Raw genomic sequence first — 25425 nt, 5'->3', positions numbered from 1 at the left:
AGGACTTCTGCTGCTGCTGACTAAATGGCCTCCTTAATTGGATCATTTGAGTAGCCAGCACACCTGTGCAGGTAGGGCATGACATGATAGGCAGCTGCCTTGATAGCGGGTGGGTGCTGAATGTTCCTAATTGACAAAATAAGATTAATGCTTATGAAGAAATATAAAATCTCATCCCTTCCCCAATATCGCGCCACACCCCTACCCCTTATTTCCCTGGTTGAACTTGATGGACATATGTCTTTTTTCGACCGTACTAACTATGTAACTATGTAACATAACATGGGGGGGGGGGGGGGGGTCTCCTGGCTGTTCACACAGGTGTGTCATTGCTGTACATTGACCATGCATTGCTTCTGTGGTATTGCAAAGGCAAAGACAAATGCTTCCAGCCATCCATTGCACTAATGGATTGGTCATCAGCTGGCTGTCTATGTCCCGCATCAATATAGACCAAAGTACAGAGGGTTAGGCTATGCTATTGTGCACCTACCTGATGCATCAGAAGGTGCGAGGCCCTTGCTAAATTCTGTGCACAGACTTTGAGATCTATGCTTTAGACTGTATCTAAACCTGCTCCAACATGGACTGACATTCTGGCCTACTTTCAGCCGATGCGACTTGTCTGTCGCTGAACAGTCGCTTTTTATGTATTCAGCACCTATGTATAATGTTGTAAAAATGCTCTAGAAGCTAAAGTCGCAGAAATGTCACACATATTTGGCCTGCAACTTTCTGTGCGACAAATTCAGACAGGAAAAATCAGTCTAAATCCTTAGAAAATTATCCCCCAGTGTCTCCATCTGCTGGCGGTATTGAATAAGCATTGCTGCACTGATGGGGTATGCATTAGACGAAAAAAAAGAAGAAAAAGAAGAATAATACGCCCAGAAAAGAGGCGAAAAGGAGAAAAACGTAAAAAAACGTGAAAAAAAAGTAAGAGGAAGAGAAGGGAAAAAAAGGTGGAAATGGGTTTAAAAGTGATTTCGGCGGAGAAATATATATATATATATATATATATATATATATATATATATATATATGCGCACACACACACATAGATATAAACGTATTCTCCGTTGAGATATTGCAGCCGCTGCTGTGTCCAGGCCCAGGAGCCTTAGCACTGTGCTGTGATGTCACTCAATACCACTGACATCACTAGGTGTAAACAACATCTCTCCTTTGCTGTGTATGTGACTATGGAGCTGTTTGGTGATGTCGTCTATTACGGCCTTCATAGAAGCAACAGGAGATTGTTGCATCCATCTTGAACCCTCAGAACTACAGTGCTATGATGTCACTCACTTCCACAGGCCTTGCAGAGTGTAAACAACAACAACCCAGCTTTGTTGTGTATGTAACCATAGGGATTTGTGATGTCACCTAGAACCTTCACAGCAGCGACAGCTTTATGAGGAGCATCAGCACTGCTCTGCCTGAGCAGAACCATCACCGCCATAGGTTGTCAAATAACCCGGATTTAACCCACACAGGTAAGTCCAATGGGGGTGCAGGCATGTCCTCTATGCTTACAGCTTCCCGTGGGTGTTGGTTTGATACCGTTTGGGGACAGCCAAGGAGGCATCTGCAGGCAACAAAGGTAGGTGTGTGCTTGTGTGTGTGTTTCCTATGCAGATCCTAAGCCCAGTGTCACATGCAAGTAGGAGGAGTAAGAAGGGTTCCTGGCAAATCCGGGTTATGGATTGCATTTAAAAAGGCCCCGTGGGAGTGCAATGGGCCCCTGTCTTGCTGCTTAGCAATAATGGTATGGGTTTAGGTTCTGCTGTGTGTACTGGTGGTTGACTGCCCCCCAGCCCAGAGTGTGCATGGAAAATTGTCTGGCAGCCTCCCTGACAGCAAGCAGTGATAGTGCCCATGAAGGGGACCTTGTTGGGCCCGCCCCTTTCACGGTTATCGCTTCTCGGCCTTTTGGCTAAGATCAAGTGTAGTATCTGTTCTTATCAGTTTAATATCTGATACGTCCCCTATCTGGGGACCATATATTAAATGGATTTTTGAGAACGGGGGCCGATTTCGAAGCTTGCTTCCGTCGCCCTATGCATTGACCCGATATGGCAGTATCTTCGGGTACAGTGCACCACCCCCTTACAGGGTTAAAAAGAAAGATTCCTACTTTCATTGCTACCTGCTTGCTGGCTAGCCAGCTTAGCCAGCCCTGTGGGCCTTGCTGCTGCTGCAGCCAAAAAACAAAAGGTGGTGCTGCTGCTGCTTCTGCTGCTTCTGCTTCTGCTTGTGTCTGGCCCCTGTTGGAGCGTCCAGGCACAGGACTTCTGCTGCTGCTGACTAAATGGCCTCCTTAATTGGATCATTTGAGTAGCCAGCACACCTGTGCAGGTAGGGGCATGACATGATAGGCAGCTGCCTTGATAGCGGGTGGGTGCTGAATGTTCCTAATTGACAAAATAAGATTAATGCTTATGAAGAAATATAAAATCTCATCCCCTTCCCCAATATCGCGCCACACCCCCCTACCCCTTAATTCCCTGGTTGAACTTGATGGACATATGTCTTTTTTCGACCGTACTAACTATGTAACTATGTAACATAACATGGGGGGGGGGGGGGGGGGGGGGTCTCCTGGCTGTTCACACAGGTGTGTCATTGCTGTACATTGACCATGCATTGCTTCTGTGGTATTGCAAAGGCAAAGACAAATGCTTCCAGCCATCCATTGCACTAGTGGATTGGTCATCAGCTGGCTGTCTATGTCCCGCATCAATATAGACCAAAGTACAGAGGGTTAGGCTATGCTATTGTGCACCTACCTGATGCATCAGAAGTGTGCGAGGCCCTTGCTAAATTCTGTGCACAGACTTTCGAGATCTATGCTTTAGACTGTATCTAAACCTGCTCCAACATGGACTGACATTCTGGCCTACTTTCACGCGATGCGACTTGTCTGTCGCTGAACAGTCGCTTTTTATGTATTCAGCACCTATGTATAATGTTGTTGTCACGATTCCGGCTGGCAGGTAGTGGATCCTCTGGTGTCAGCGAGGGATAGGCGGGGGACCGTGCTAGTGGACCGGTTCTAAGAGGCTTACTGGTTTTCACCAGAGCCCGCCGCAAAGCGGGATGGTCTTGCTGCGGCAGTAGCAAACCAGGTCGTATCCACTAGCAACGGCTCTACCTCGCTGACTGCTGAGAAGGCGTGGGACAGAAGGACTAGGCAGAGGCAAGGTCAGACGTAGCAGAAGGTCGGGGGCAGGCGGCAAGGTTCGTAGTCAGGATGGGTAGCAGAAGTTCAGGTACACAGGCTTTGGACACACTAAACGCTTTCACTGGCACAAGGCAACAAGATCCGGCAAGGGAGTGCAAGGGAGGAGGACTAGATATAGCCAGGGAACAGGTGTGGGGAACCAAATTAAGCTAATTGGGCCAGGCACCAATCATTGGTGCACTGGCCCTTTAAGTCTCAGAGAGCTGGCGCGCGCGCGCCCTAAGAGAGCGGAGCCGCGCGCGCCAGCACATGACAGCAGGGGACCGGGACGGTAAGTGACCTGGGATGCGATTCGCGAGCGGGGCGCGTCCCGCTGTGCGAATCGCATCCCCAACGGCCATGACAGTGCGGCGCTCCCGGTCAGCGGGGACCGACGCGGAGCGCTGCAGGGGAGAAAGACGCCGTGAGCGCTCCGGGGAGGAGCGGGGACCCGGAGCGCTAGGCGTAACAGTACCCCCCCCCCTTAGGTCTCCCCCTTCTCTTTGTCCAGTAACTGCCTCCCCTGGGATGAGGACACCGGGGAAAGAATGGAGGGTTTCCTCAACGGCAGGCAGTACAACAGGAGTGGGAATGGGGAGGGAGGGCAGAGGGCGAGACCTGGCACGGGGCAGTGTGACACCAGGACGGGGGCCATGGCGGGTGGCACAGAGGCTTGCCTGACGGGACTGGGAGGGGGGGGAGAGGCACTTCCTGTGGCAGGCAGAGTCCCAGTTCCTGATCTCCCCGGTGGTCCAATCAATGGTGGGGGAATGAAGCCGGAGCCAAGGCAGACCAAGGAGAACCTCAGAGGTACAGTTGGGGAGAATGAAAAATTCAATCCTCTCAAGGTGGGGTCCAATAGACATGAGGAGGGGCTCAGTGCGGTAACGCACGGTGCAGTCCAATCTGGCTCCGTTGACCGCGGAAATGTAGAGCGGCTTGACGAGACGGGTCACCGGGATGCTGAATTTATTAACAAATGACTCCAAAATAAAATTTCCTGAGGCACCGGAGTCCAAGCAGGCCACGGCTGAGAGGGAGGAGCTGGCTGAAGAAGAAATCCGCACGGGTACCGTGAGACGTGGAGGAGCAGACTTGGAACCAAGAGACGCCACACCCACGTGAGCTGGGTGCGTGCGTGCGTTTCCCAGGCGTGGAGGGCGGATAGGGCAATCCACCAAGAAATGCTCGGTACTGGCACAGTAAAGACAGAGATTTTCTTCCCTGCGGCGATTCCTCTCTTCCTGGGTCAGGCGAGACTTATCCACTTGCATGGCCTCCTCGGCGGGAGGCCCAGGCGTAGATTGCAACGGATACTGTGGGAGAGGTGCCCAGAGATCTAAGTCTTTTTCCTGGCGGAGCTCTTGGTGTCGCTCAGAAAAACGCATGTCAATGCGGGTAGCTAGATGGATGAGTTCTTGCAGATTGGCAGGAATCTCTCGTGCGGCCAGCACATCCTTGATGCGACTGGATAGGCCTTTTTTAAAGGTCGCGCAGAGAGCCTCGTTATTCCAGGATAGTTCTGAAGCAAGAGTACGGAATTGTACGGCATACTCGCCAACGGAAGAATTACCCTGGACCAGGTTCAACAGGGCCGTCTCGGCAGAAGAAGCTCGGGCTGGTTCCTCGAAGACACTCCGGAGTTCAGTGAAGAAGGCCTGGACTGTGGCTGTGGCAGGATCATTGCGGTCCCAGAGCGGTGTGGCCCAAGACAAGGCCTTTCCTGAGAGAAGGCTTACTACGAACGCCACCTTAGACCGTTCTGAAGGAAACAAGTCCGACATCATCTCCATATGCAGGGAACACTGAGACAAAAATCCACGGCAGAGTCTGGAGTCCCCATCAAATTTGTCCGGCAGGGACAAGCGGAGGCTAGGAGCGGCCACTCGCTGCGGAGGAGGTGCAGGAGCTGGCGGAGGAGATGGTTGGCTGCTGTAGCAGAGGCAGAAGTTGCTGTAACGTGGCGGTCAACTGCGACAGCTGCTGTCCTTGTTGGGCAATCTGCTGCGATTGCTGAGCGACCACCGTGGTAAGGTCAGCGAGACTTGGCAGCGGCACCTCAGCGGGATCCATGGCCGGATCTACTGTCACGATTCCGGCTGGCAGGTAGTGGATCCTCTGTGTCAGCGAGGGATAGGCGGGGGACCGTGCTAGTGGACCGGTTCTAAGAGGCTACTGGTTTTCACCAGAGCCCGCCGCAAAGCGGGATGGTCTTGCTGCGGCAGTAGCAACCAGGTCGTATCCACTAGCAACGGCTCTACCTCGCTGACTGCTGAGAAGGCGTGGGACAGAAGGACTAGGCAGAGGCAAGGTCAGACGTAGCAGAAGGTCGGGGGCAGGCGGCAAGGTTCGTAGTCAGGATGGGTAGCAGAAGTTCAGGTACACAGGCTTTGGACACACTAAACGCTTTCACTGGCACAAGGCAACAAGATCCGGCAAGGGAGTGCAAGGGAGGAGACTAGATATAGCCAGGGAACAGGTGGGAACCAATTAAGCTAATTGGGCCAGGCACCAATCATTGGTGCACTGGCCCTTTAAGTCTCAGAGAGCTGGCGCGCGCGCGCCCTAGAGAGCGGAGCCGCGCGCGCCAGCACATGACAGCAGGGGACCGGGACGGGTAAGTGACCTGGGATGCGATTCGCGAGCGGGCGCGTCCCGCTGTGCGAATCGCATCCCCAACGGCCATGACAGTGCGGCGCTCCCGGTCAGCGGGACCGACCGGAGCGCTGCAGGGAGAAAGACGCCGTGAGCGCTCCGGGGAGGAGCGGGGACCCGGAGCGCTAGGCGTAACAGTTGTAAAAATGCTCTAGAAGCTAAAGTCGCAGAAATGTCACACATATTTGGCCTGCAACTTTCTGTGCGACAAATTCAGACAGGAAAAATCAGTATAAATCCTTAGAAAATTATCCCCCAGTGTCTCCATCTGCTGGCGGTATTGAATAAGCATTGCTGCACTGATGGGGTATGCATTAGACGAAAAAAAAGAAGAAAAAGAAGAATAATACGCCCAGAAAAGAGGCGAAAAGGAGAAAAACGTAAAAAAACGTGAAAAAAAAGTAAGAGGAAGAGAAGGGAAAAAAAGGTGGAAATGGGTTTAAAAGTGATTTCGGCGGAGAAATATATATATATATATATATATATATATATATATATATATATATATATGCGCACACACACACATAGATATAAACGTATTCTCCGTTGAGATATTGCAGCCGCTGCTGTGTCCAGGCCCAGGAGCCTTAGCACTGTGCTGTGATGTCACTCAATACCACTGACATCACTAGGTGTAAACAACATCTCTCCTTTGCTGTGTATGTGACTATGGAGCTGTTTGGTGATGTCGTCTATTACGGCCTTCATAGAAGCAACAGGAGATTGTTGCATCCATCTTGAACCCTCAGAACTACAGTGCTATGATGTCACTCACTTCCACAGGCCTTGCAGAGTGTAAACAACAACAACCCAGCTTTGTTGTGTATGTAACCATAGGGATTTGTGATGTCACCTAGAACCTTCACAGCAGCGACAGCTTTATGAGGAGCATCAGCACTGCTCTGCCTGAGCAGAACCATCACCGCCATAGGTTGTCAAATAACCCGGATTTAACCCACACAGGTAAGTCCAATGGGGTGCAGGCATGTCCTCTATGCTTACAGCTTCCCGTGGGTGTTGGTTTGATACCGTTTGGGGACAGCCAAGGAGGCATCTGCAGGCAACAAAGGTAGGTGTGTGCTTGTGTGTGTGTTTCCTATGCAGATCCTAAGCCCAGTGTCACATGCAAGTAGGAGGAGTAAGAAGGGTTCCTGGCAAATCCGGGTTATGGATTGCATTTAAAAAGGCCCCGTGGGAGTGCAATGGGCCCCTGTCTTGCTGCTTAGCAATAATGGTATGGGTTTAGGTTCTGCTGTGTGTACTGGTGGTTGACTGCCCCCCAGCCCAGAGTGTGCATGGAAAATTGTCTGGCAGCCTCCCTGACAGCAAGCAGTGATAGTGCCCATGAAGGGGACCTTGTTGGGCCCGCCCCTTTCACGGTTATCGCTTCTCGGCCTTTTGGCTAAGATCAAGTGTAGTATCTGTTCTTATCAGTTTAATATCTGATACGTCCCCTATCTGGGGACCATATATTAAATGGATTTTTGAGAACGGGGGCCGATTTCGAAGCTTGCTTCCGTCGCCCTATGCATTGACCCGATATGGCAGTATCTTCGGGTACAGTGCACCACCCCCTTACAGGTTTAAAAAGAAAGATTCCTACTTTCATTGCTACCTGCTTGCTGGCTAGCCAGCTAGCCAGCCCTGTGGGCCTTGCTGCTGCTGCAGCCAAAAAACAAAAGGTGGTGCTGCTGCTGCTTCTGCTGCTTCTGCTTCTGCTTGTGTCTGGCCCCTGTTGGAGCGTCCAGGCACAGGACTTCTGCTGCTGCTGACTAAATGGCCTCCTTAATTGGATCATTTGAGTAGCCAGCACACCTGTGCAGGTAGGGCATGACATGATAGGCAGCTGCCTTGATAGCGGGTGGGTGCTGAATGTTCCTAATTGACAAAATAAGATTAATGCTTATGAAGAAATATAAAATCTCATCCCTTCCCCAATATCGCGCCACACCCCTACCCCTTAATTCCCTGGTTGAACTTGATGGACATATGTCTTTTTTCGACCGTACTAACTATGTAACTATGTAACATAACATGGGGGGGGTCTCCTGGCTGTTCACACAGGTGTGTCATTGCTGTACATTGACCATGCATTGCTTCTGTGGTATTGCAAAGGCAAAGACAAATGCTTCCAGCCATCCATTACACTAATGGATTGGTCATCAGCTGGCTGTCTATGTCCCGCATCAATATAGACCAAAGTACAGAGGGTTAGGCTATGCTATTGTGCACCTACCTGATGCATCAGAAGGTGCGAGGCCCTTGCTAAATTCTGTGCACAGACTTTGAGATCTATGCTTTAGACTGTATCTAAACCTGCTCCAACATGGACTGACATTCTGGCCTACTTTCAGCCGATGCGACTTGTCTGTCGCTGAACAGTCGCTTTTTATGTATTCAGCACCTATGTATAATGTTGTAAAAATGCTCTAGAAGCTAAAGTCGCAGAAATGTCACACATATTTGGCCTGCAACTTTCTGTGCGACAAATTCAGACAGGAAAAATCAGTATAAATCCTTAGAAAATTATCCCCCAGTGTCTCCATCTGCTGGCGGTATTGAATAAGCATTGCTGCACTGATGGGGTATGCATTAGACGAAAAAAAAGAAGAAAAAGAAGAATAATACGCCCAGAAAAGAGGCGAAAAGGAGAAAAACGTAAAAAAACGTGAAAAAAAAGTAAGAGGAAGAGAAGGGAAAAAAAGGTGGAAATGGGTTTAAAAGTGATTTCGGCGGAGAAATATATATATATATATATATATATATATATATATATATATATATATATATATATATATGCGCACACACACACATAGATATAAACGTATTCTCCGTTGAGATATTGCAGCCGCTGCTGTGTCCAGGCCCAGGAGCCTTAGCACTGTGCTGTGATGTCACTCAATACCACTGACATCACTAGGTGTAAACAACATCTCTCCTTTGCTGTGTATGTGACTATGGAGCTGTTTGGTGATGTCGTCTATTACGGCCTTCATAGAAGCAACAGGAGATTGTTGCATCCATCTTGAACCCTCAGAACTACAGTGCTATGATGTCACTCACTTCCACAGGCCTTGCAGAGTGTAAACAACAACAACCCAGCTTTGTTGTGTATGTAACCATAGGGATTTGTGATGTCACCTAGAACCTTCACAGCAGCGACAGCTTTATGAGGAGCATCAGCACTGCTCTGCCTGAGCAGAACCATCACCGCCATAGGTTGTCAAATAACCCGGATTTAACCCACACAGGTAAGTCCAATGGGGTGCAGGCATGTCCTCTATGCTTACAGCTTCCCGTGGGTGTTGGTTTGATACCGTTTGGGGACAGCCAAGGAGGCATCTGCAGGCAACAAAGGTAGGTGTGTGCTTGTGTGTGTGTTTCCTATGCAGATCCTAAGCCCAGTGTCACATGCAAGTAGGAGGAGTAAGAAGGGTTCCTGGCAAATCCGGGTTATGGATTGCATTTAAAAAGGCCCCGTGGGAGTGCAATGGGCCCCTGTCTTGCTGCTTAGCAATAATGGTATGGGTTTAGGTTCTGCTGTGTGTACTGGTGGTTGACTGCCCCCCAGCCCAGAGTGTGCATGGAAAATTGTCTGGCAGCCTCCCTGACAGCAAGCAGTGATAGTGCCCATGAAGGGGACCTTGTTGGGCCCGCCCCTTTCACGGTTATCGCTTTTCGGCCTTTTGGCTAAGATCAAGTGTAGTATCTGTTCTTATCAGTTTAATATCTGATACGTCCCCTATCTGGGGACCATATATTAAATGGATTTTTGAGAACGGGGGCCGATTTCGAAGCTTGCTTCCGTCGCCCTATGCATTGACCCGATATGGCAGTATCTTCGGGTACAGTGCACCACCCCCTTACAGGGTTAAAAAGAAAGATTCCTACTTTCATTGCTACCTGCTTGCTGGCTAGCCAGCTAGCCAGCCCTGTGGGCCTTGCTGCTGCTGCAGCCAAAAAACAAAAGGTGGTGCTGCTGCTGCTTCTGCTGCTTCTGCTTCTGCTTGTGTCTGGCCCCTGTTGGAGCGTCCAGGCACAGGACTTCTGCTGCTGCTGACTAAATGGCCTCCTTAATTGGATCATTTGAGTAGCCAGCACACCTGTGCAGGTAGGGCATGACATGATAGGCAGCTGCCTTGATAGCGGGTGGGTGCTGAATGTTCCTAATTGACAAAATAAGATTAATGCTTATGAAGAAATATAAAATCTCATCCCTTCCCCAATATCGCGCCACACCCCTACCCCTTAATTCCCTGGTTGAACTTGATGGACATATGTCTTTTTTCGACCGTACTAACTATGTAACTATGTAACATAACATGGGGGGGGGGGGGGGGGTCTCCTGGCTGTTCACACAGGTGTGTCATTGCTGTACATTGACCATGCATTGCTTCTGTGGTATTGCAAAGGCAAAGACAAATGCTTCCAGCCATCCATTGCACTAATGGATTGGTCATCAGCTGGCTGTCTATGTCCCGCATCAATATAGACCAAAGTACAGAGGGTTAGGCTATGCTATTGTGCACCTACCTGATGCATCAGAAGGTGCGAGGCCCTTGCTAAATTCTGTGCACAGACTTTGAGATCTATGCTTTAGACTGTATCTAAACCTGCTCCAACATGGACTGACATTCTGGCCTACTTTCAGCCGATGCGACTTGTCTGTCGCTGAACAGTCGCTTTTTATGTATTCAGCACCTATGTATAATGTTGTAAAAATGCTCTAGAAGCTAAAGTCGCAGAAATGTCACACATATTTGGCCTGCAACTTTCTGTGCGACAAATTCAGACAGGAAAAATCAGTATAAATCCTTAGAAAATTATCCCCCAGTGTCTCCATCTGCTGGCGGTATTGAATAAGCATTGCTGCACTGATGGGGTATGCATTAGACGAAAAAAAAGAAGAAAAAGAAGAATAATACGCCCAGAAAAGAGGCGAAAAGGAGAAAAACGTAAAAAAACGTGAAAAAAAAGTAAGAGGAAGAGAAGGGAAAAAAAGGTGGAAATGGGTTTAAAAGTGATTTCGGCGGAGAAATATATATATATATATATATATATATATATATGCGCACACACACACATAGATATAAACGTATTCTCCGTTGAGATGTTGCAGCCGCTGCTGTGTCCAGGCCCAGGAGCCTTAGCACTGTGCTGTGATGTCACTCAATACCACTGACATCACTAGGTGTAAACAACATCTCTCCTTTGCTGTGTATGTGACTATGGAGCTGTTTGGTGATGTCGTCTATTACGGCCTTCATAGAAGCAACAGGAGATTGTTGCATCCATCTTGAACCCTCAGAACTACAGTGCTATGATGTCACTCACTTCCACAGGCCTTGCAGAGTGTAAACAACAACAACCCAGCTTTGTTGTGTATGTAACCATAGGGATTTGTGATGTCACCTAGAACCTTCACAGCAGCGACAGCTTTATGAGGAGCATCAGCACTGCTCTGCCTGAGCAGAACCATCACCGCCATAGGTTGTCAAATAACCCGGATTTAACCCACACAGGTAAGTCCAATGGGGTGCAGGCATGTCCTCTATGCTTACAGCTTCCCGTGGGTGTTGGTTTGATACCGTTTGGGGACAGCCAAGGAGGCATCTGCAGGCAACAAAGGTAGGTGTGTGCTTGTGTGTGTGTTTCCTATGCAGATCCTAAGCCCAGTGTCACATGCAAGTAGGAGGAGTAAGAAGGGTTCCTGGCAAATCCGGGTTATGGATTGCATTTAAAAAGGCCCCGTGGGAGTGCAATGGGCCCCTGTCTTGCTGCTTAGCAATAATGGTATGGGTTTAGGTTCTGCTGTGTGTACTGGTGGTTGACTGCCCCCCAGCCCAGAGTGTGCATGGAAAATTGTCTGGCAGCCTCCCTGACAGCAAGCAGTGATAGTGCCCATGAAGGGGACCTTGTTGGGCCCGCCCCTTTCACGGTTATCGCTTCTCGGCCTTTTGGCTAAGATCAAGTGTAGTATCTGTTCTTATCAGTTTAATATCTGATACGTCCCCTATCTGGGGACCATATATTAAATGGATTTTTGAGAACGGGGGCCGATTTCGAAGCTTGCTTCCGTCGCCCTATGCATTGACCCGATATGGCAGTATCTTCGGGTACAGTGCACCACCCCCTTACAGGGTTAAAAAGAAAGATTCCTACTTTCATTGCTACCTGCTTGCTGGCTAGCCAGCTAGCCAGCCCTGTGGGCCTTGCTGCTGCTGCAGCCAAAAAACAAAAGGTGCTGCTGCTGCTGCTGCTTCTGCTGCTTCTGCTTCTGCTTGTGTCTGGCCCCTGTTGGAGCGTCCAGGCACAGGACTTCTGCTGCTGCTGACTAAATGGCCTCCTTAATTGGATCATTTGAGTAGCCAGCACACCTGTGCAGGTAGGGCATGACATGATAGGCAGCTGCCTTGATAGCGGGTGGGTGCTGAATGTTCCTAATTGACAAAATAAGATTAATGCTTATGAAGAAATATAAAATCTCATCCCTTCCCCAATATCGCGCCACACCCCTACCCCTTAATTCCCTGGTTGAACTTGATGGACATATGTCTTTTTTCGACCGTACTAACTATGTAACTATGTAACATAACATGGGGGGGGGGGGGTCTCCTGGCTGTTCACACAGGTGTGTCATTGCTGTACATTGACCATGCATTGCTTCTGTGGTATTGCAAAGGCAAAGACAAATGCTTCCAGCCATCCATTGCACTAATGGATTGGTCATCAGCTGGCTGTCTATGTCCCGCATCAATATAGACCAAAGTACAGAGGGTTAGGCTATGCTATTGTGCACCTACCTGATGCATCAGAAGGTGCGAGGCCCTTGCTAAATTCTGTGCACAGACTTTGAGATCTATGCTTTAGACTGTATCTAAACCTGCTCCAACATGGACTGACATTCTGGCCTACTTTCAGCCGATGCGACTTGTCTGTCGCTGAACAGTCGCTTTTTATGTATTCAGCACCTATGTATAATGTTGTAAAAATGCTCTAGAAGCTAAAGTCGCAGAAATGTCACACATATTTGGCCTGCAACTTTCTGTGCGACAAATTCAGACAGGAAAAATCAGTATAAATCCTTAGAAAATTATCCCCCAGTGTCTCCATCTGCTGGCGGTATTGAATAAGCATTGCTGCACTGATGGGGTATGCATTAGACGAAAAAAAAGAAGAAAAAGAAGAATAATACGCCCAGAAAAGAGGCGAAAAGGAGAAAAACGTAAAAAAACGTGAAAAAAAAGTAAGAGGAAGAGAAGGGAAAAAAAGGTGGAAATGGGTTTAAAAGTGATTTCGGCGGAGAAATATATATATATATATATATATATATATATATATATATATATATATATGCGCACACACACACATAGATATAAACGTATTCTCCGTTGAGATATTGCAGCCGCTGCTGTGTCCAGGCCCAGGAGCCTTAGCACTGTGCTGTGATGTCACTCAATACCACTGACATCACTAGGTGTAAACAACATCTCTCCTTTGCTGTGTATGTGACTATGGAGCTGTTTGGTGATGTCGTCTATTACGGCCTTCATAGAAGCAACAGGAGATTGTTGCATCCATCTTGAACCCTCAGAACTACAGTGCTATGATGTCACTCACTTCCACAGGCCTTGCAGAGTGTAAACAACAACAACCCAGCTTTGTTGTGTATGTAACCATAGGGATTTGTGATGTCACCTAGAACCTTCACAGCAGCGACAGCTTTATGAGGAGCATCAGCACTGCTCTGCCTGAGCAGAACCATCACCGCCATAGGTTGTCAAATAACCCGGATTTAACCCACACAGGTAAGTCCAATGGGGTGCAGGCATGTCCTCTATGCTTACAGCTTCCCGTGGGTGTTGGTTTGATACCGTTTGGGGACAGCCAAGGAGGCATCTGCAGGCAACAAAGGTAGGTGTGTGCTTGTGTGTGTGTTTCCTATGCAGATCCTAAGCCCAGTGTCACATGCAAGTAGGAGGAGTAAGAAGGGTTCCTGGCAAATCCGGGTTATGGATTGCATTTAAAAAGGCCCCGTGGGAGTGCAATGGGCCCCTGTCTTGCTGCTTAGCAATAATGGTATGGGTTTAGGTTCTGCTGTGTGTACTGGTGGTTGACTGCCCCCCAGCCCAGAGTGTGCATGGAAAATTGTCTGGCAGCCTCCCTGACAGCAAGCAGTGATAGTGCCCATGAAGGGGACCTTGTTGGGCCCGCCCCTTTCACGGTTATCGCTTCTCGGCCTTTTGGCTAAGATCAAGTGTAGTATCTGTTCTTATCAGTTTAATATCTGATACGTCCCCTATCTGGGGACCATATATTAAATGGATTTTTGAGAACGGGGGCCGATTTCGAAGCTTGCTTCCGTCGCCCTATGCATTGACCCGATATGGCAGTATCTTCGGGTACAGTGCACCACCCCCTTACAGGGTTAAAAAGAAAGATTCCTACTTTCATTGCTACCTGCTTGCTGGCTAGCCAGCTAGCCAGCCCTGTGGGCCTTGCTGCTGCTGCAGCCAAAAAACAAAAGGTGGTGCTGCTGCTGCTTCTGCTGCTTCTGCTTCTGCTTGTGTCTGGCCCCTGTTGGAGCGTCCAGGCACAGGACTTCTGCTGCTGCTGACTAAATGGCCTCCTTAATTGGATCATTTGAGTAGCCAGCACACCTGTGCAGGTAGGGCATGACATGATAGGCAGCTGCCTTGATAGCGGGTGGGTGCTGAATGTTCCTAATTGACAAAATAAGATTAATGCTTATGAAGAAATATAAAATCTCATCCCTTCCCCAATATCGCGCCACACCCCTACCCCTTAATTCCCTGGTTGAACTTGATGGACATATGTCTTTTTTCGACCGTACTAACTATGTAACTATGTAACATAACATGGGGGGGGGGGGGGGGGGGGTCTCCTGGCTGTTCACACAGGTGTGTCATTGCTGTACATTGACCATGCATTGCTTCTGTGGTATTGCAAAGGCAAAGACAAATGCTTCCAGCCATCCATTGCACTAATGGATTGGTCATCAGCTGGCTGTCTATGTCCCGCATCAATATAGACCAAAGTACAGAGGGTTAGGCTATGCTATTGTGCACCTACCTGATGCATCAGAAGGTGCGAGGCCCTTGCTAAATTCTGTGCACAGACTTTGAGATCTATGCTTTAGACTGTATCTAAACCTGCTCCAACATGGACTGACATTCTGGCCTACTTTCAGCCGATGCGACTTGTCTGTCGCTGAACAGTCGCTTTTTATGTATTCAGCACCTATGTATAATGTTGTAAAAATGCTCTAGAAGCTAAAGTCGCAGAAATGTCACACATATTTGGCCTGCAACTTTCTGTGCGACAAATTCAGACAGGAAAAATCAGTATAAATCCTTAGAAAATTATCCCCCAGTGTCTCCATCTGCTGGCGGTATTGAATAAGCATTGCTGCACTGATGGGGTATGCATTAGACGAAAAAAAAGAAGAAAAAGAAGAATAATACGCCCAGAAAAGAGGCGAAAAGGAGAAAAACGTAAAAAAACGTGAAAAAAAAGTAAGAGGAAGAGAAGGGAAAAAAAGGTGGAAATGGGTTTAAAAGTGATTTCGGCGGAGAAATATATATATATATATATATATATATATATATATATATATATATATATGCGCACACACACACATAGATATAAACGTATTCTCCGTTGAGATATTGCAGCCGCTGCTGTGTCCAGGCCCAGGAGCCTTAGCACTGTGCTGTGATGTCACTCAATACCACTGACATCACTAGGTGTAAACAACATCTCTCCTTTGCTGTGTATGTGACTATGGAGCTGTTTGGTGATGTCGTCTATTACGGCCTTCATAGAAGCAACAGGAGATTGTTGCATCCATCTTGAACCCTCAGAACTACAGTGCTATGATGTCACTCACTTCCACAGGCCTTGCAGAGTGTAAACAACAACAACCCAGCTTTGTTGTGTATGTAACCATAGGGATTTGTGATGTCACCTAGAACCTTCACAGCAGCGACAGCTTTATGAGGAGCATCAGCACTGCTCTGCCTGAGCAGAACCATCACCGCCATAGGTTGTCAAATAACCCGGATTTAACCCACACAGGTAAGTCCAATGGGGTGCAGGCATGTCCTCTATGCTTACAGCTTCCCGTGGGTGTTGGTTTGATACCGTTTGGGGACAGCCAAGGAGGCATCTGCAGGCAACAAAGGTAGGTGTGTGCTTGTGTGTGTGTTTCCTATGCAGATCCTAAGCCCAGTGTCACATGCAAGTAGGAGGAGTAAGAAGGGTTCCTGGCAAATCCGGGTTATGGATTGCATTTAAAAAGGCCCCGTGGGAGTGCAATGGGCCCCTGTCTTGCTGCTTAGCAATAATGGTATGGGTTTAGGTTCTGCTGTGTGTACTGGTGGTTGACTGCCCCCCAGCCCAGAGTGTGCATGGAAAATTGTCTGGCAGCCTCCCTGACAGCAAGCAGTGATAGTGCCCATGAAGGGGACCTTGTTGGGCCCGCCCCTTTCACGGTTATCGCTTCTCGGCCTTTTGGCTAAGATCAAGTGTAGTATCTGTTCTTATCAGTTTAATATCTGATACGTCCCCTATCTGGGGACCATATATTAAATGGATTTTTGAGAACGGGGGCCGATTTCGAAGCTTGCTTCCGTCGCCCTATGCATTGACCCGATATGGCAGTATCTTCGGGTACAGTGCACCACCCCCTTACAGGGTTAAAAAGAAAGATTCCTACTTTCATTGCTACCTGCTTGCTGGCTAGCCAGCTAGCCAGCCCTGTGGGCCTTGCTGCTGCTGCAGCCAAAAAACAAAAGGTGGTGCTGCTGCTGCTTCTGCTGCTTCTGCTTCTGCTTGTGTCTGGCCCCTGTTGGAGCGTCCAGGCACAGGACTTCTGCTGCTGCTGACTAAATGGCCTCCTTAATTGGATCATTTGAGTAGCCAGCACACCTGTGCAGGTAGGGCATGACATGATAGGCAGCTGCCTTGATAGCGGGTGGGTGCTGAATGTTCCTAATTGACAAAATAAGATTAATGCTTATGAAGAAATATAAAATCTCATCCCTTCCCCAATATCGCGCCACACCCCTACCCCTTAATTCCCTGGTTGAACTTGATGGACATATGTCTTTTTTCGACCGTACTAACTATGTAACTATGTAACATAACATGGGGGGGGGGGGGGGGGTCTCCTGGCTGTTCACACAGGTGTGTCATTGCTGTACATTGACCATGCATTGCTTCTGTGGTATTGCAAAGGCAAAGACAAATGCTTCCAGCCATCCATTGCACTAATGGATTGGTCATCAGCTGGCTGTCTATGTCCCGCATCAATATAGACCAAAGTACAGAGGGTTAGGCTATGCTATTGTGCACCTACCTGATGCATCAGAAGGTGCGAGGCCCTTGCTAAATTCTGTGCACAGACTTTGAGATCTATGCTTTAGACTGTATCTAAACCTGCTCCAACATGGACTGACATTCTGGCCTACTTTCAGCCGATGCGACTTGTCTGTCGCTGAACAGTCGCTTTTTATGTATTCAGCACCTATGTATAATGTTGTAAAAATGCTCTAGAAGCTAAAGTCGCAGAAATGTCACACATATTTGGCCTGCAACTTTCTGTGCGACAAATTCAGACAGGAAAAATCAGTATAAATCCTTAGAAAATTATCCCCCAGTGTCTCCATCTGCTGGCGGTATTGAATAAGCATTGCTGCACTGATGGGGTATGCATTAGACGAAAAAAAAGAAGAAAAAGAAGAATAATACGCCCAGAAAAGAGGCGAAAAGGAGAAAAACGTAAAAAAACGTGAAAAAAAAGTAAGAGGAAGAGAAGGGAAAAAAAGGTGGAAATGGGTTTAAAAGTGATTTCGGCGGAGAAATATATATATATATATATATATATATATATATATATATATATGCGCACACACACACATAGATATAAACGTATTCTCCGTTGAGATATTGCAGCCGCTGCTGTGTCCAGGCCCAGGAGCCTTAGCACTGTGCTGTGATGTCACTCAATACCACTGACATCACTAGGTGTAAACAACATCTCTCCTTTGCTGTGTATGTGACTATGGAGCTGTTTGGTGATGTCGTCTATTACGGCCTTCATAGAAGCAACAGGAGATTGTTGCATCCATCTTGAACCCTCAGAACTACAGTGCTATGATGTCACTCACTTCCACAGGCCTTGCAGAGTGTAAACAACAACAACCCAGCTTTGTTGTGTATGTAACCATAGGGATTTGTGATGTCACCTAGAACCTTCACAGCAGCGACAGCTTTATGAGGAGCATCAGCACTGCTCTGCCTGAGCAGAACCATCACCGCCATAGGTTGTCAAATAACCCGGATTTAACCCACACAGGTAAGTCCAATGGGGTGCAGGCATGTCCTCTATGCTTACAGCTTCCCGTGGGTGTTGGTTTGATACCGTTTGGGGACAGCCAAGGAGGCATCTGCAGGCAACAAAGGTAGGTGTGTGCTTGTGTGTGTGTTTCCTATGCAGATCCTAAGCCCAGTGTCACATGCAAGTAGGAGGAGTAAGAAGGGTTCCTGGCAAATCCGGGTTATGGATTGCATTTAAAAAGGCCCCGTGGGAGTGCAATGGGCCCCTGTCTTGCTGCTTAGCAATAATGGTATGGGTTTAGGTTCTGCTGTGTGTACTGGTGGTTGACTGCCCCCCAGCCCAGAGTGTGCATGGAAAATTGTCTGGCAGCCTCCCTGACAGCAAGCAGTGATAGTGCCCATGAAGGGGACCTTGTTGGGCCCGCCCCTTTCACGGTTATCGCTTCTCGGCCTTTTGGCTTCGATCCCGTGCGGTTTACCGGGCGGGTTAGGAGTTGAAGGGGGTGGTGATCGGGGCCCTCTTTGCGGGGGGCCCTGGGTTATTTCGGAGTTGCGATAGTGGGTTTCATCGCCTGCAAAAATGAGTGGAGGAGAGAGGATTCGCGGAATGGAAGACACGGTCAGGATTTTCGTCCCAACGGAACATCGGGGAACGGTTGGCCTGGACCAGATTGTGCTGGAGATTCTACGCAGGCTCCAGTACCTAAAGGTAACAGATGTATTTGCAATGCAAGATTTCCCTAGACAGGGTATTTATGATGTTACATTTGTTAATTCCGAGATTTGTCAGAGGGTCTACAAGGACCTGGAAGGAATGAAGAGAAAGAATGAGCCGGATATTATGAGGAAAGTTAAAGTAGAGCCTTTGTTTCTGAGTACAGAGAAAGTGGTCATCGTACATATGTACAATCCCAAAGTTACAGACTCAATGGTAACAAATTTTCTTTATCGTTATTGTGAAGAAGTGAAGTTTTTTGGAAAACTAAAGAACAGACATGGTTTTTTTAACTGTAAAAGGAAATATGTTGTGAAGTTCAAGAAGGATGAGTCTATGGAGGAGGGAATTAAGAGTATTCCTCAAGTTTTTTCCATTGGAGGAGAGCGTGGTTTTTGTTTTTATGAGGGGCAGCTTCAGTTTTGCCGCAAATGTCAAGCATATGGCCACGTGCAGGACGCATGTCCTGTGAAGGGTGTTGTTTGTAGGAACTGTGGCAAGACTGGGCATGAAACAAGTTTTTGCGTTGAGGAAAAGACTTGTGATATTTGTGGGAGTAATTCCCATTTGGCAAGAGGATGTCACTTATGGTACAAGAGAAGGAGTTATGCTGATGCGGCTGGAAGTAAAGGTGGACAGAGCAATGAACAGGGAATGGGAAGGAGGTCTTTTTCAGAAGCCACAGGTGTGGATGGAGGTGTGGATGGAGGTGTGGATGGAGGTGTGGATGGAGGTGTGGATGGAGGTGAAAAATCTAATGTGGAGGGGGAATGTGAAGTCGGGAGGAGCGCAGGTGGTACGATTGTTAAAAATGTTGTTGCTCAGGTGGATGTGATTAAAGAGGCTTTTGTGGAGACAAGTGTGGTGGTTGAACAGGAGTATAAGAAAGTGGTCTCCACAAGTGAAGTAACATGTGCAAAGGGGGTGGAGGTCAAGAAGATTGAAACTGTGTATGGAGATGTGTTTCCTTGTGGAAGCATGAGTGGTGATGTGGAATGTCCAGACCCTGTTGTGGGGGAGGAGGAGGGAATGGAATTCCAAGAAAATGTGCAGTCATCTGAGAAGTCCCTTACACCTGCTCAGAGATTTGTCAGCAGTGATGAGGAGGATGAGGTGGGGGTGGAAAGTAAAAGAAGTAAAAAAGGAAGTTGGACTGGGGATCAAGAGGACCCAGTGGTTGGAAGAGGAGTTGAAATGGACAGGGACTCTGATCCAGGGTCGCCTGATTGTTATGAAAATGTTTTAAGGAAAGTTGAGAGTCAGAGCAGTAATTTTTAACTATGATGGATATTAAAGTTTTGATTTTATTCATTTTGGTTATTATGACTCTTATCTTAACAACCCTTAATGTCAGGAGTATTGGATCAGAAGTAAGAAGAGCTGCTATTTTTGAGGTGTTGGAGAATGTGAGAGCTGATATAATATGTTTACAGGAGTGTGCAATTAAATCTGCACCTTATGCTGATGAGTGGAGGATGGGACAATCTTTTTGGTCAACTAGTACGGATAACAAAAATGAAGGAGTTGGTTTTTTAATCAAAAATAACAATATCAAAGTTTTAAATTGCCAGATTTTAATACCAGGCCGTTGCATGGTTTTAAACTTTGAGTTTTTAGACCAGAGGATTAGAGTTTTTAACGTATATGCCCCAGCAGAGAAGAAAGAGCGGTTGGTTTTTTTAGAGTCCTTGAAGTTTTTTATCCCTGGTCGGGAAAGTACTATAGTGGCTGGTGATTTTAACTGTATCCGTACTGTTAATGACCGTGAGAGTGCTGCTGAAGTCCGAACTGACATTACCTCTAATGCTTTAAATCAATTAGTACAAGACTTACACTATATAGATGCTGGACTGATGATTGACACTGATGATAGATATACATATGTATCGGATAGTGGTCACTGTAAATCCCGAATAGATTATATTTTTGTGTCTGAAGGGATGAAGGTGGCCCGGTGTAATCAGATGATGTCGATTTTCTCAGATCATAAAATTTTATCTGCTGAAATAAGCATCTCAGAGTCCATTGCCTTTGGTAGGGGACTCTGGAAGTTGAATGTGAGTTTACTTGAAGAAGAGGAGGTAATGGCAGGTTTTAAAAATATATTTTTATCCTGTGCTGCTAAACAAGACTGTTTTAAAAATATTTTAGACTGGTGGGATTGGGCTAAAGTGAACTTTGCTGGTTATTTTAAGTCTGTTTGCATTAAGAGAGCACAGGAGAAGAGGCGGAGAGATGAGACTTTAGTTTCACAGTTGGAGACTCTCTTTAAGTTTAAGAACGCTGGTCTAGAGGTGGATGCTGAAATTTGTGAAATTAAGGAAGAGATGAAGACAAGGTTGAAGGAAAGAGGAAGGAATATTGTTTACAGGGCTAAGGTGCAACATTTGGAGGAGAATGAACAATGTAGTCGATATTTTTTTAAAAAGTGTTTTAAGCCAAAGGGGGTCTTTAAGTCAGTTTTAACCTCAAGTGGTGAGGTGGTTGGTAGGGAGATGGAGGAGGAGGTTTGTAAATTTTATGAAACACTTTTTAGTAATGAAAGTAAAGCTGCTATTAATGAAATGGAAGACTACTGTAACATTTTAGAGGATCAAATTCCAGATGAGGAGAAAGTTTTTTTGGTGGAAGATGTTAGTGAAAATGAAATTAGAATGGCGCTGAATGGAATGGCAAAAGGTAAAACCCCTGGTAGTGACGGCCTTCCAGCTGAGTTTTATGTTGTATTTTGGCCTCTTTTAAAAGATGTTTTTACTCGGGTTGTGCAATATGTTTTTAAGTTTGGGATTTTAGCTGATTCAATGAAGAAGGGAATTATCACACTAATACATAAGAAAGGTGACGAACGTGATATAAAAAATTGGAGACCAATTTCATTGTTAAACAGTGACTATAAAATTATTGCTAAAATTGTTGCAAACAGGCTTAGGAATATTATTGGCCATATGGTAGATAATTACCAAGTATGTGCTGTACCCGGGAGAAGAATTACTGATAATTTATTGATTTTAAGGGATATTATTTATTATTGTAATTTTAATAAGGTGCCTCTTTTTGTCGAGTCAGTGGATTTCGAGAAGGCCTATGATAAAGTCGCACACAAATTTATGTTTACGGCCCTAAAACATATGGGGATCCCAATGAAGTTATTACATGTTATTAAAGGGTTATATAATGGTGTTACTGGACAAGTTTTAATGAATGGCCATGTTGGTCCTGCTTTTAAGATTTTATCAGGGGTTCGGCAGGGTTGCCCACTCTCCCCAATCCTTTTCATCTGTGTAATAGAGGCCTTGTTAAAGAATGTTCAGAAAGACAAATGTGTTAAAGGAGTTTTTATACCTGGCAGTGGTGGGAGTGATCTTAAGGTTTTAAGCTACATGGATGATGTTGTGTTTACATGTACTTCAAAAGCAGATTTGAATAGAGTGAATTTGCATATTCAAATTTTTTGCTGTGTGGCCGGAATGTGTGTAAACTGGGGCAAATGTCATTTGGTGAATTTTGGGAAATGCGAAGATGTGTTGGTGGATGGAGTAGAGATAAAGGAGAATGTGGAAGTTTTAGGGGTCATTTTTGAAAAGAATCTTAAAGGGAGAGAGACTTACAACAAGCTGGACAGTAAAATTGAAAAGAAATTGAATTTTTGGAAATTGAGGAGTTTATCCCTTAAAGGGAAAGTACTTGTTATTAAGACTGTGATTTTACCTTTACTTTTATATACTGCGATGGTTTTTCCACCTGGTAAGCATTGGATGAGGAAGACAACAAGAAGACTTTTTGTTTTCTTTTGGGGATCCAAAATGGAAAAAATGAAAAGAGAGAAGGTAATGAGTACTGTAAAGAATGGTGGATATGACTTTCCAAATATTGATTTGTTTTTAAAGTTACACTATTTTCTTTTAATTTTCAAGACGATCCAGTGCAATAGTAAAACAGCTGATATGTGTAAATATTTAGCAGGATGGTTGTTTTCTAAGTGGGGCTGGTGTGAGAGGGATCTGAGGAAACCAATGGCGCTGATTATACCTACCTTTTATGTGGTTCTTCGGTCTTTCAATGATCAGTTTAATTTGAGCTCCTTGGGGAAACCTGAAAAGAAGAAAATAGAATATGAGTTGAGAAAGAGTGAAAAATTTAATGAAGTACCATTCTGTAATATTGCACAGTCAGTTAAGATTTGGAGCCTTTTTAATTCCTTTGGTTTATCAAATAGACAAAAAGATGTGGTATGGATGTCTTACCATGGTTGCCTCCCAACTCGAGTGTTTTTAAGAGGAAGAGGAATAAGAGTGAGTGAACAGTGTCCAAGAGAGGGTTGTGGAGGTAAAGAAGATATTGTACATTTGTGGTGGGACTGTTTTTATGCCAAGGAAGTTTTTAGGCTTTTAACAAGATTTTTTATTGCACTTATGGGTTTTAATGATTTTACTTTTGAGAAAATTTTTATCGGTCAGGACTTTAACATGAAGAATGATGCACGTGTTACTTGGATAATTTTTTCTGTTTTTAAAGAAGTTTTATGGGACTCCAGGAATTTGCTTGTTTTTAAAAATGTTTCCATTTCTCCAAGTGAATGTAGGAGGTTGTTGCTCGGAAGACTTTTTATTGCATATTTATTAGATAAGAAGAGAATGGGAGAAGACAATGCTGAAAAGATCTGGAAATATACCCAATGGTGGAAACTGTAAGTCTGACCAGTTTATGTTTTGTTTTTTAAATGTTTTTGTTTTCCTTCAGCTTTTACCTTTTGGTTTTAAGTTCTTGACCCTCGGTTCCCTTTTTTTTGTCTTTCCGCATGATGTTTTTTCAGACATTGTTTTAAGTGACGAGTCCTGGTAGGAGACCTGATGATCGTTCAAACAATAGTCTGTAACTGAGGAAAAAAGACAAAAAAAAAAAAAAAAAAATCTGTTCTTATCAGTTTAATATCTGATACGTCCCCTATCTGGGGACCATATATTAAATGGATTTTTGAGAACGGGGGCCGATTTCGAAGCTTGCTTCCGTCGCCCTATGCATTGACCCGATATGGCTGTATCTTCGGGTACAGTGCACCACCCCCTTACAGGGTTAAAAAGAAAGATTCCTACTTTCATTGCTACCTGCTTGCTGGCTAGCCAGCTAGCCAGCCCTGTGGGCCTTGCTGCTGCTGCAGCCAAAAAACAAAAGGTGGTGCTGCTGCTGCTTCTGCTGCTTCTGCTTCTGCTTGTGTCTGGCCGCTGTTGGAGCGTCCAGGCACAGGACTTCTGCTGCTGCTGACTAAATGGCCTCCTTAATTGGATCATTTGAGTAGCCAGCACACCTGTGCAGGTAGGGCATGACATGATAGGCAGCTGCCTTGATAGCGGGTGGGTGCTGAATGTTCCTAATTGACAAAATAAGATTAATGCTTATGAAGAAATATAAAATCTCATCCCTTCCCCAATATCGCGCCACACCCCTACCCCTTAATTCCCTGGTTGAACTTGATGGACATATGTCTTTTTTCGACCGTACTAACTATGTAACTATGTAACATAACATGGGGGGGGGGGGGGGTCTCCTGGCTGTTCACACAGGTGTGTCATTGCTGTACATTGACCATGCATTGCTTCTGTGGTATTGCAAAGGCAAAGACAAATGCTTCCAGCCATCCATTGCACTAATGGATTGGTCATCAGCTGGCTGTCTATGTCCCGCATCAATATAGACCAAAGTACAGAGGGTTAGGCTATGCTATTGTGCACCTACCTGATGCATCAGAAGGTGCGAGGCCCTTGCTAAATTCTGTGCACAGACTTTGAGATCTATACTTTAGACTGTATCTAAACCTGCTCCAACATGGACTGACATTCTGGCCTACTTTCAGCCGATGCGACTTGTCTGTCGCTGAACAGTCGCTTTTTATGTATTCAGCACCTATGTATAATGTTGTAAAAATGCTCTAGAAGCTAAAGTCGCAGAAATGTCACACATATTTGGCCTGCAACTTTCTGTGCGACAAATTCAGACAGGAAAAATCAGTATAAATCCTTAGAAAATTATCCCCCAGTGTCTCCATCTGCTGGCGGTATTGAATAAGCATTGCTGCACTGATGGGGTATGCATTAGACGAAAAAAAAGAAGAAAAAGAAGAATAATACGCCCAGAAAAGAGGCAAAAAGGAGAAAAACGTAAAAAAACGTGAAAAAAAAGTAAGAGGAAGAGAAGGGAAAAAAAGGTGGAAATGGGTTTAAAAGTGATTTCGGCGGAGAAATATATATATATAATATATATATATATATATATATATATATATATATATATATATACGCGCACACACACACATATATATAAACGTATTCTCCGTTGAGATATTGCAGCCGCTGCTGTGTCCAGGCCCAGGAGCCTTAGCACTGTGCTGTGATGTCACTCAATACCACTGACATCACTAGGTGTAAACAACATCTCTCCTTTGCTGTGTATGTGACTATGGAGCTGTTTGGTGATG

At 46.0% G+C, this 25425-nt stretch overlaps 7 non-coding genes across 7 annotated transcripts; all 7 read left to right on the top strand.

Moving 5' to 3' along the window:
- The first annotated feature begins 1916 nt into the window (after nucleotides 1-1916).
- LOC130313899 (U2 spliceosomal RNA) lies at nucleotides 1917-2107 on the top strand. The gene has a single exon (XR_008861741.1). It is a non-coding gene; the product is annotated as a U2 spliceosomal RNA (small nuclear RNA).
- Nucleotides 2108-7260: 5153 nt separating this feature from the next.
- LOC130313898 (U2 spliceosomal RNA) lies at nucleotides 7261-7451 on the top strand. Its single transcript, XR_008861740.1, has one exon. It is a non-coding gene; the product is annotated as a U2 spliceosomal RNA (small nuclear RNA).
- A 2097-nt stretch (nucleotides 7452-9548) lies between these two features.
- LOC130313901 (U2 spliceosomal RNA) lies at nucleotides 9549-9739 on the top strand. The gene has a single exon (XR_008861743.1). It is a non-coding gene; the product is annotated as a U2 spliceosomal RNA (small nuclear RNA).
- Nucleotides 9740-11819: 2080 nt separating this feature from the next.
- LOC130313897 (U2 spliceosomal RNA) lies at nucleotides 11820-12010 on the top strand. The gene has a single exon (XR_008861739.1). It is a non-coding gene; the product is annotated as a U2 spliceosomal RNA (small nuclear RNA).
- A 2095-nt stretch (nucleotides 12011-14105) lies between these two features.
- LOC130313896 (U2 spliceosomal RNA) lies at nucleotides 14106-14296 on the top strand. The gene has a single exon (XR_008861738.1). It is a non-coding gene; the product is annotated as a U2 spliceosomal RNA (small nuclear RNA).
- A 2099-nt stretch (nucleotides 14297-16395) lies between these two features.
- On the top strand, nucleotides 16396-16586 carry LOC130313895 (U2 spliceosomal RNA). The gene has a single exon (XR_008861737.1). It is a non-coding gene; the product is annotated as a U2 spliceosomal RNA (small nuclear RNA).
- A 7232-nt stretch (nucleotides 16587-23818) lies between these two features.
- On the top strand, nucleotides 23819-24016 carry LOC130313907 (U2 spliceosomal RNA). The gene has a single exon (XR_008861747.1). It is a non-coding gene; the product is annotated as a U2 spliceosomal RNA (small nuclear RNA).
- The last annotated feature ends 1409 nt before the right edge of the window (nucleotides 24017-25425 follow it).

Source organism: Hyla sarda, unplaced genomic scaffold (assembly GCF_029499605.1).
Source record: "Hyla sarda isolate aHylSar1 unplaced genomic scaffold, aHylSar1.hap1 scaffold_1789, whole genome shotgun sequence".
Classification (NCBI taxonomy): Eukaryota; Metazoa; Chordata; class Amphibia; order Anura; family Hylidae; genus Hyla; species Hyla sarda.
Note: the sequence above shows the minus strand (reverse complement) of the source record. Positions and strands in the feature narration are given on the sequence as shown.